This window comes from Calidris pugnax, unplaced genomic scaffold, assembly GCF_001431845.1.
Source record: "Calidris pugnax isolate Ruff unplaced genomic scaffold, ASM143184v1 scaffold219, whole genome shotgun sequence".
NCBI classification, from domain to species: Eukaryota; Metazoa; Chordata; class Aves; order Charadriiformes; family Scolopacidae; genus Calidris; species Calidris pugnax.
This window is the reverse complement of record NW_015094507.1, coordinates 2,963,965-2,975,426: the sequence shown is the minus strand read 5'-3', so window position 1 is coordinate 2,975,426 and position 11,462 is coordinate 2,963,965. Positions and strand designations below refer to the sequence as shown.

The following is an 11,462-nucleotide window of genomic DNA, read 5'->3' as shown; positions in this document are numbered from 1 at the left end:
GGGGGGGGGGGGGGGGGGTCTGCCCCGCTCCCCTCAGCCAGGGGTAGGGGAGGGCGAGGGGTTGGACGCTGGGGCCGTGGATTCTGAGGACGTTCCTGAGGGAAAACAAATTAATGCAGTGGGTATTTGTGAAAAAAAGCGTCGTTTTTTCCGCACAAATAAAGCCGCCGCAGCTTCTCGGGCTGTGCTTCCCCGGCCCCGCCGCTTGTGCCGCCGAAGATGGTCAAAAGAATGTCTTTTAAATCGCCCTTCTCTGAAGGAGCCTTGGGCTCACCTCGTGTGAGTCTGTAGGGTGAGGAAAAAAAAAAGCCACCTCAGAAAGCTCAAAAGGAGTTGACTCCTTGCTTTCATCTGGGCTCTTATTTGTTGCAAGGTCAAAAGTAACTCTGTGTGTGTGTGTGTGTGCGCTTTTTAAGAGAGAAATTACCACAAAATGCCCACAGCGCTGTCACCAGCAGCCCCCCCACCTCTGTGCATGGGGGAAGGGACTGCACCTGGTGGAGAACCTGCTTCCTATTTGGTGTTTCTTTATTGTTGGGTATGCTGGGCTACAGCCAGCTCTGGGGCCACCACCAGCAGAAGGACATGGAGCTGTTGGATGGGGCCAAAGGAGGCCCCGGAGATGCTGGGAGGGCTGGAGCCCCTCTGCTGGGAGGGGGGGCTGAGAGAGGTGGGGGGTTCAGCCTGGAGAAGAGAAGGCTCCGGGGAGACCTTGGAGCCCCTTCCAGTCCCTCAAGGGGCTCCAGGAGAGATGGGGAGGGACTCTGTATCAGGGCGGGGAGCCCTAGGAGGAGGGGGAAGGGCTTGACCCTGAAAGAGGGGAGATGGAGCTGAGCTGTGGGGAAGAACTTGTTTGGTGTGAGGGTGGTGAGAGCCTGGCCCAGGTTGGCCCGAGAAGCTGTGGCTGCCCCATCCCTGGAGGGGTTCAAGGCCAGGTTGGAGGGGGTTTGGAGCAACCTGGTGTGGTGGGAGGTGTCCCCGCCCAGGGCAGGGGGTGGGAACTGGATGGTCTTTAAAGTCCCTTCCAGCCCAAACCATTCTGTGGTTCCATGCCTGAGGACAGTGGGCAGAACAGTTGGGTCTGCCCCAGGTTCTGCCAGACACAGTGTGCCAGTTAGGAAGTATGGTATTGCTGGAATCTCTGGTCTTGCCTCCTTCACCCAATCCACTTCTGGACCTTCTCGACCAAAGCTGCACCTGCTTTGGCAAGGGGGGGGTGGACTCCAGAGGTCCCTTCCAACCCCATATGATTCTGTGATTCTGCAGCTTCTTACCTTCTGACAACTATGTTGCTTTCTGGACCACTCTGTGAGCTGACAGGTTTCTGTTATGTTATCGAGTAACTACTCAAAGGAAGGAAAGGGAAAAAAAAAAACCATAATTACTGTGAAGTTCCTGTCTTTAACTTGTCTCATGACAAAGATGTGACAGGCATCAGGGATGGTTGAAGGAGGGGTTGGGACTATGTAGCCAGGAGTGAAGGTGGGCTGGAAGCAAGGTGTGCTCTCTCTTCAGCAGCAAGCTCTTTTGCTGGCACATGGGAGTGGGGTGAAGTCAGTGGCTGGTGAGGTACTGAGCACTGAACTGGAGTTTCTCAGAACTGGGCTCGCTGCCTTTTCCATGCTTTGTCCGTGAGGTGATGCTGACTTGCACTACCAGAGCTCAGGAAATAACCTAAGTATCAATGTCTGAATCCATGGCTAAAAGCCAGAAAGTTTTGAGTTCTGCCTGACAGTATCCCTGAGAAAAAGATGGCTTTCTGCTGTATCCTATTCCTTGAGGAAAAAAGAAACTAATTCTTCCTATGTTCCCTGTCCCCCCTGTACTCTGGCTGATATTTCAACACTTCGCTGTAGATTCTTGTTCAACTCTTTATTTGCTTTTCAGTTTCATTCTTTAAATTAGTTTCCTGTCTAAATATGCCTAAACCAAATTTTACTGTGGTACCTGTTCTCCAATGTTCTGATAGTGATTTTTCAGACCTAACGGTTATATCCTTTTTTATTTTTTCCCCTCACCTGTTTTTCTTGGTGCTTTTTTCTGAGGTGCTTTTGACTTGCCTCCGAGAGGTGTGTCAGGTAACACATGGAACACGGCTAGTATTTTTCTAGTTCTTTCAAGGCAGCAGTGCAGTAACTTTAGATAAACGATAACCTTATATGAATAATCTCCAAGCCCTGTGTAGGCTTTGGTTTTGTTTGCAGGAATGGGGAGCTCCTCAGCCATCCCTGCAATGTGACAGCTGCTCAGCCAGCGGGAGGTGTCTGAGGCCAGAAGAAAAGGTGGTGCCACATCCAGAGAAAATAGCTAGAGAAACTTAGATTTGGGATTTGATGAGGATGCTGGCACTCATTTTCTGCTTTTATGAAGGGTCCGTTGTTTCTTTAATGATCACATGATGCCATGACAAGCCTGGAATGAAAGCTGAATCATAAAGATTGATTCTTGCAGGACTTCAGACACTCTGGTTTTGTCTGTGGGTTGGTTTTTTTTTTTCCTTTCCCTCTCAAATACAACTCTTATTCAAGAACTGTTGAGGTGTCCTCTTCTGGACAGAATGTTAATTTAGGCCCCAGAAAATACAGGTGATTAAAATTACTGGACGTTTATGCATTGTTGTAACATAGGCATACAGCTTAGGAGGATGGCAGTAAGTTGGGGAGAGAATGTCACGTTTCCCGTGTGCTGCTTTAAGAACCAAAACTGGTAACAACTGTGGTCTTCAAGGTCACACCTTCCAATGTGAATTAGCATCTCACTGTAGTCAGGTGTGTCTCGTGGTCTTCATTGCCACCACTCTGCTCATCTCCTTATAGACAGAATTCCAGGGAAATAACCAAAGTTTATGCAGTTCAGCACACTTTAAAGTTGGAGTTTTGAGCTAAGCAATAGACGAACTACTTTGTACAGATCACAACTTTATATCGATTTTGGGGTGCTTATTTCTAGTGGGTGACCTACAAGAAGTAACACCTATGTCCCATGGATAGTTTCAGGCTCTCTGTTGTAGAGCATCCTAAAAAAAATCCCTTGACTTTCTGGTCATTTTGAGGGCCATCTCTCTTTCACAACTCCCGGTGTGGGGAGGAAAGGTTATTAGTTGTGCTTTGGAAGTAGGGAGGCTTAAACTTACTTTCCTTTTCCTCCATCTACATAGTGGAAAAATCCTTTGTCTGAAGGCATCAGACAGAGACGTGGTGTGAGTGATTTCCTTCTGTTTGGATGGTGTGGCAGGGGGAGGTGAGGGGATGAGTTGCTCAACTAAACCTTTAAGCAGCTGAGAACTGCAGAGCATACACACGGGTACTTCAGAGAGGTGCCTGGGATACTTTTAAGTATCTCTGTGGATTTAAACATGGGGCATTTTTTGTGCTATGTTGTTCTTTGCTGATAATGGCGAACTTCAAAATTGTTCCTCTGGGCTTATAACATCTCGGTTAATGTCTCAGCCTTTGGACACATATCCTGGATGTGAGCAAGCTCCGTGTTGTCTCTGCGTGTCAATTGTCACGTGAATTTCTGAGCAAATTTATTCCAGTCTTAATATCACAATGCTCTTGAGTTCATTATGAAAAATCTGCACGATTAAATTGCTAACAACCATGTTTCTGTTATCTTTTTGTGGTTTTGTTTTTTCCTTCCTCCTCTGGGTGGTGGAGGAAGGGGAACAAACAGCAGAATAGCAACAGAAAGTGAGAGGAGTCGTTTGTGCAGCCATTTCCCTGTGTGCAGTGATCTGCATCTGAAGTTCAGAAGAAGAGGGGTAACTTTTATGTTTCCAGAGATGACAGTACCTAATCACACCAAATACATTCTTTTGGGAGGAGGCCATACTGTTCCTTTTCAGATACCTCATGTAGAAGCCCTGGTGCTTTGAATGGTCAATGTGGAAAAGATGTCTTATACTGTCTTCTGTTGACTTTATAATCAGAAGCTTAGGTGTAAGCACCTAAATTAGATGGATGAATAATTCCTTTCTCTTGAGGATTTTTTTTTCCTCTGATGCCCACCTTGTAAGAAGCAGAGAGATTCATTGCCCTTGTGACTTAATTGTTGTACTACTTCATGTCTTCTAAATAGTAATCATGGATCAGTACCATAAATCAACCACTGGCTTGTATTAGAGCTGAGTATAAATAAGGTGAAGGACTTTTCTGTCCCCCCCTGCATTCCACCTGTGCAGAGCATGGCACCTCTGAACAGTATGGAGATGAATAAAGGCCACAAAACCATATCATATTCACTGCAGCAGTAAGTATTAAATGTTTCTTTTCCCCTGGTTTGCCTATAGGGTAGTTCTGGTTTTGTATTTATAAAAGATTGTGTTGATGTTGTGATGATCTGCTTCTTCCAGCTGTTTCCTTTCCTGCCCATCGGTCTGATAAATGTGCATGAATCATCTGACCTCTTTCTAAAATGCCAAATTTATTTTCTAGAGGAACCGTGTTACCTTATTACACTTATTTATTTAAAAATCTCATTTATTTTCTTGTGTGGAACATACTGGAAGGTAGAACAAAGCCCTCGGAAGGCTCGCCCTGCAGAATGGTACCCTTTCAGTGTTCTTCTGGCAATTGATTTTTACCCTCTGTCTTCACGGTTTCAAAACATCGAGAAACTGGGGGAGATCGGCTCTTGCAAATTCTTACCCCCAGATTTTTTGATTTTCAAAGACTTTTTTTATCCTGATTAAAATACTGTATTTGTCTTCTCCTTACATAAGTTTAATTTACTGCATTATTTCCACTGGTAATAAAAAGCTGCTTTACATCTGGAGTAATTCCAGTGTTTTCCTTTTGGTGGCAGCAGGCTATCGGCTTTATCAGCCGTGATTGGGGGATGCTGTGTTGGGAGCATCCTGGTTCTCTCCTCTGCTGCAGAACAAACTGTACCTTGGCTAAATGACAATAAAAATGTCAGTGTGAGGAGTCTATTTTATTATAAGTAATTATTTTCACAAATACTGAGGGTGTCGCCATCTGTCATAAATACAGTGGTGTGTCATTGGGGAAATATCAACCCGACTTCATGTAAGTAATACATGAGAACTAAGAGCTTCATACCCAACATACGAGATGCACCCAAACTCTCTATATGCGCTGTGTAACATCCACCAGCCCTCTTCCGTTGCTGGCTTTCATTAGCAATCAGGCTGATATTTCCACCAGATTTTTTTAATGATTGTGATGTTTCATTTCACTGTTTTCAGCCCCGAGGCTACTGGTACTGCCGTTATTTGGCTGTCCTGTGCCACTGATGTGCATGTAAATCCCCTCTAGGAGCTGTATGGTGAAATGCCCAGCTGTTTCTAGTGACTACTTTTCTTCGTGCCTTCAGAGAAAATCTGTTGAATGAGAAACCTCTTGATCACAATCTGAGGCTTATGTGGGGGGAGAAGACTCGGTGCTACTAGCAGCTAAAATCGCTTGGTGTGTAAGATGCTCTGGAGTGGCACCAGCTTTGGGGGCTGATCAGTGCCCTTAGCATGTGCTGTCATAGAATCATAGAATCATATGGGGTTGGAAGGGACCTCTGGAGATCATCAAGTCCAACCCTCCCACTGGAGCGGGTCTGCCTAGAGCAGGTTGCACAGGATCTTGTCCAGGTGGTTTTTGAATGTCTCCAGAGAAGGAGACTCCACTACCTCTCTGAGCAGCCAGTTCCAGTGCTCTACCACTGTCACAGGAAAGAAGTTCCTCCTCATGTTTAGGTGGAACTTCTTATACTCAAGTTTGTGCCCATTTCCTCTTGTCCTGTCACTGGGCACCATTGAGAAAAGACCAGTCCTCCTGACTCCCTCCCTTAAAGTATTTATAAGCATTGATTGGACCCCCACTCGGCTTTCTCTTCTCTAGTCTAAAAAGACCCAAGTCCCTCAGCCTCTCTTCATAAGAGAGATGCTCCAGGCCCTTAATCATCTTTGTGGCCCTTTGCTGTCCCCTCTCCAGCAGTTCCCTGTCCTTCTGGAACTGGGGAGCCCAGAACTGGTCCCAGTGCTCCAGATGGGGCCTCCCCAGGGCAGGGCAGAGGGGCAGGATGACCTCCCTCCACCTGCTGCTCACACTCTTCCTGATGCCCCCCAGGATGCCATTGGCCTTCTTGGCCACCAGGGCCCATTGCTGGCTCATGGTCATCCTGTTGTCCACCAGGACTCCCAGGTGTTTCTCCTCAGAGCTGCTCTCCAGCAGGTCAGCCCCTACCTGTCCTGGTGCAGGGGGTTATTTCTCCCCAGGTGCAGCTCCCTACACTTGCTCTTGTTAAATTTCATTAGGTTTCTCTTGGCCCAGCTCTCCAGCCTGTCCAGGTCTCTCTGGACGGCAGCACAGCCTTCTGGTGTGTCAGCCACCCCTCCTAGTTTTGTGTCATCAGCAAACATACTGAGGGTATTTTCCATCCCTTCATCCAGGTCATTGATGAATGTATTGAAGAGGACTGGACCCCGTACTGACCCCTGGGGAACATCACTTGTTACAGTTTGGGAAGAGTTAATAGGAGAGGCTGCTTGCTCTTTCCCACTCAGAACTGCCAGGGTGCTATGTGCTGACTAAAAAGGAAGTTGGGTAAGCGTGGCTCGTTCTTCTCAAGTCAGGGAAAGGAAACAAGTTGGTTGGAAAGTGGTATCAAGTCCTGTGTCCATTTGAGGTGCTTTCTACCCAAAATAGCATCCTACGACGTGGTGTGCCTTTCACTCCAGGAAATCACTGTGCCTCTTAGGAAGAATTGCATTTGCTATTGGGCTAGGCAAAAATATACCTACAGTGACTTTGCACAGAATTTCAGGAGGGAGGGAATGTCTACAGTGTTATAATTGGACATGCATAAGAAAACCATTCTTATCTCCATTGATGTTTGACTGGGACAACTAAATAACAATTCTAGTCTTCCTATTTTTATTTTTTTTTTAATTTAGGAAAGCACCTCTATTCTGTAGCTCACTAATCTGAACACAGCTTGACTGCCACCTTTGCAATGTCTGGGGTTGCAGCATACATTTTCTCTTCTCGGTATGTAAAGCCTACGGTTACTGCTTTTTGGTTTTTGGTTTTTTTTTGCCCAATCCAGCATCATCTTAGGAGGACAGAAAATTGAATGTTTGCTTGAACTTACACCTGCTGTATTGTGGTGGCAAAAAAGTTCATGGATGCTGCCCCGAGGCGTTCTTAACAGGGCTTGCAATATGAGTTATTTTGGATTTTAGGTATGTGTATGTGCAGTCAGTTCAAGTAAGGAGTGCTGCAGCTGGCGGTTGTAGGAATAACGTAAAGCAGAGGGGGAAAATTCTTCAAAAGAATGAATGGGAGAGGAAGGTTGGCTGCAGGGTGTGCCGTGGTTGAAGACCATTGACAGAAGATCAGTGCTTCACTGCCTACAGCAGCATTTTATTGCTGGTCTGTGTCAGCCGGAAAGAACAATTTTTTATTAATACTCCTGTTCCTGTGATTTCTCCAGTTGCAAAACTTGGTGTTGTTAAAGCCTTTCGTATTTGCCATACTGCTTTCATTGCTGCTGTTATTACTGGTGGGAGGTGTAGAAGGCAGTGATGTTGCCGGTGGCTGTGGGATGTGGAGGTGATGGCCTGGGGCTGTCGTTTGAACCCCAGGGTGTGAGCAAGAAATCTGCACCTCCACATCACAAACCTCAGAGTCTTCCTACTCCTGGGCAGCTGCGGGCGCAAATCCTGAAGGCAGGCAGGAACAGGAGGGCTCCCACCATTATAATGTCATCATTTAATTAGTAGTGTTTTCTGTAACTCAAGCGTGAGACAGAGGTAAAAGGTCATTACCTAACGAGGCTGATCCAAGACCCCTTTCATTTGAGACTGTGAAGTGCCACTATAATGGTGCCACTTCAGTGAAAATGGCTCACCTTACATTTAATGGTTTACTTGACCTTTTGTGTCATATTGTTTTTTCTTATGTTCTTATCTATGGAAAAGCATTAAATTAAGAGAAGTCATCAGACCTGCGTCATTGAAGTATCACAGGTGTGGTAAGCTCTGTATTGCCCAAAGGAGAAGCAAGTCTCTTTCTCTCTCTCTGCGTTTTTCCTCAATTACAGCGTTGATTAGATCTCTGCAAGTAGAGATCTAGTTGCTTTGTCCCGGTTGTGGAGGTGGGGGCTGCCCAATCTCTTCTGTCTAGAGCAGGCAGGTCAGTACCAGCTCTTCTTGTTTATAATGACTCTGCATTATGTCTTAATTTTAAAATGATCTACTTAAAATCTGCTAATTCTCTGTTAATGGGCTTCCAGAACAATGTGCTGCTGAGAAAGTTGGATTCCATGGCGGTCCCGATGCTTCATACCCTGTTGATTTCCCTTTTCCCATCCAAATGTATGGTTCAATTTGTTGTATTTTTATAAGTTCTGCCGGGAAGTAGTATTTTAATCATAAATAGCACCAGCAAGTTTTGAATGCACTCTATTTCACAGAATGGTCGGGTTGGAAGGGACCTCTGGAGATCCCCCAGTCCAACCCCCTGCCAAAGCAGGGTCACCCAGAGCAGGTCCCACAGGAACGTGTCCAGGTGGGGTTTGAATGTCTCCAGAGAAGGAGACTCCACCACCTTCCTGGGCAGCCCATTCCAGGGCTCTGCCACCCTCACAGGAAAGAGGTTCCTTTTCATGTTCAGATGGAATTTTTCATGTTCCAGTTTGTGCCCATCGCCCCTTGTCCTGTCACTGGGTACCACTGAGAAGAGCCTGACCCAGTCCTTTTGCCACCTGCCCTTTAGCTATTGCTCAGCATTGATGAGGTCTCCTCTCAGCCTTCTCTCCTCCAGGCTGAACAGCCCCAGGTCTCTCAGCCTTTCCTCAGCAGAGAGATGCTTCATTCCCTTTATCATCTTCATAGCCCCCACTGGACTCTCTCCAGCAGTTCCCTGTCCTTCCTAACTGGGCGGCCCAGAACTGGACCCGGTGCTCCAGATGGGGCCTCCCCAGGGCAGAGCAGAGGGGCAGGATGACCTCCCTCCACCTGCTGGCCACGTTCTTTTTGATGCCCCCCAGGGTGCCATTGGCCTTCTTGGCCACGAGCGCACATTGTTGGCTCCTTGGAAACTTGTTGTCCACCAGGACTCCCAGGTCCCTTTCTGCTGAGCTGCTCTCCAGCAGGTCAACTCCTAACCTGTCCTGGTGCAGGGGGTTATTCCTGCCCATGTGCACCACCCTACACTTGCCCATGTTGAGCTTCATTGGGGTCCTCTCTGCCCAACTCTCCAGCCTGTCCAGATCCCACTGGATGGCGGCACAGCCTTCTGGTGTGTCAGCAACCCCTCCCAGTTTTGTGTCATCAGTGAACGTGCCGAGGGTACACACCATCCCCTCATCCAGGTTGTTAATGAATATGTTGAATAAGACTTTTATTTCTTTCTCACCCCCCGCCCCAGATATGATTTGCATAATTTATGTAGATATATGTGTGTGTGCTTAGCGTATGTTGTGTGTATGCACACATGCATGCACAGAAAGGCAATTATATTGATTATGCTGATATTCATTAGTCCAGATTGATCAGTGTTAGTGTTTCTCTTGACCTTAACAAGAGTCTACTTGGATTGAAGACGAGGGAGACAGATCTTGCCTTTGAAGTTCATTATTACAAATTAAACGCTTCTACTATACCTAATTAGTATTCATCAAACATGTGCTGTATGGAGTATATTTGAAAAGGGAGAGAGACTCCCTTGGGCTTCACGTGTAGTTTCATGCCTTTATAGCAGTAACACTAATGCTCTGTTTCCAGTTCCCCAAGGCCAGGGGGAAATGCTGAGGAGGGTAATGACCTTCACTGCTGTCACCTCAGTGCTGGTGGTCTTCTGGACCAGTATGAGTCTGTACAATCATAGAATGGTTTGGGTTGGAGGAGACCTGAAAGATCACCCAGTTCCTCCACCCTGCCCTGGGCAGGGACACCTCCCACCAGACCAGGTTGCTCCAAGCCCCGTCCAACCTGGCCTTGAACCCCTCCATAGCTTTTCTGGGCAACCTGGGCCAGCACCTCTCAACTGGAAGAAGAGTTGTATTTCCTCTTTAAATGTGGCTTATGAAAAAGGGAGACTTTGAGTTTTCTTATCTTCGGTTTGATGCATAAAGAAGGACTGAAAGGGAAGGGAAGGGAAAGGGAGAGGAAAGGAAAGGAAAAGGGACTGTACACTGAAATTATATTCTTTATTATATACTTTTAAAGTTGTGTCTGTTACAACTGGTGGGAAGGAAAATTAGTGCTTGCCTGCTCCAGGAGAGTGCTGATGTTGGCAATGGAGTAAAAATTCTTATCCCAACTTTGCCAGTCTCACATGAGGCAGACAATGGATTTCCTTCTTTCTTCAAATATACATATTTTTTTTTCATTGCAAGTAGACGTTAATCTTATTAGGAAAAAAACCTAGTCAATGGATCCTTCACATTGGGATGGGCACATTCTCCTCTGCTGACATATACATCCTCATTTCACAACAAGTTCAGAAGGAGAATGGAGCAAGAGAGAGAACTGTTAATGCATTCACAGAATCACAGAATCTTCTAGGTTGGAAGGGACCTTAAAGATCATCTTGTCCAACCGTCAACCTAACTGACAAAAATAGACACCCACACAACAAACAAGAAGCAACACCATCACTAAACCATACCTCCCAGCACTACATCAACCTGTCTTTTGAACACCTCCAGGGATGGTGCCTCAACCACCTCCCTGGGCAGCCCATTCCAATGTCTGAATTCCAATTCCATAACCATCACCCTATCAAAGACGCGTTATCAAAGCTTTTACCTGAGCCACTGGAGTTCACAGCCAGCATAGGAAAGGGAGGTTTGGAAGTCAACCTTTTCACAAGCTGAACATCTGAAATATTCCATTCCCAGTACGTATAGCAGCACAAATTACTATGGTGCTACAACTGTTGCATGAAGCCTTTTGTTCATTGGTGCTCTTGGGTCTCTTTTTGGATATTAGGGGAAATTTCTTTGCTGCAAGGGTTATTAAGCCTTGAAACAGGCTGCCCAGGGAAGTGGTGGAGTCACCATCCCTGGAGGTATTTAAAAGACAGGTAGACATGATGCTAAGGGACATGGGTTAGTGGTACCGTTGCGGTGTTGGGTTAATGGTTGGACTTGATGATCTTAAAAGATCTTTTCCAACCATTACAATTCTATGTTTTAGTCATTGGGACCAATGGGGCAGAAGTTGTAGGGTGAGAACCTCTGGCAACTTGAGCTGCTGTCTGAATGGCCACTCTGGTTCCCTGTGAGCCTCCCTGAGCAGGGAGGGTTGGCCACAACTTAATGAGAGGGCTCCAAGCTCACCCCTAGAGGATCATTGGCTTTAGAACAAGATGAAGGACATGGACCTGTTGGAGCGGGGCCAGAGGAGACCACAGAGATACTTCGGGGGCTGGAGCCCCCTTGCTGTGAGGGCAGGCTGAGAGAGTTGGGGGGGTTCAGCCTGGAGAAGAGAAGGCTCCGGG

At 46.6% G+C, this 11,462-nt stretch overlaps 1 protein-coding gene across 1 annotated transcript in view; it reads left to right on the top strand.

Annotated features, from left to right (window-relative positions):
* COMMD1 (copper metabolism (Murr1) domain containing 1) overlaps nt 1-11,462 on the top strand; it is a gene marked incomplete at its 5' end in the record, with an annotated part of 84,546 nt that overhangs the window by 298 nt on the left and 72,786 nt on the right. The window lies entirely within an intron of this gene.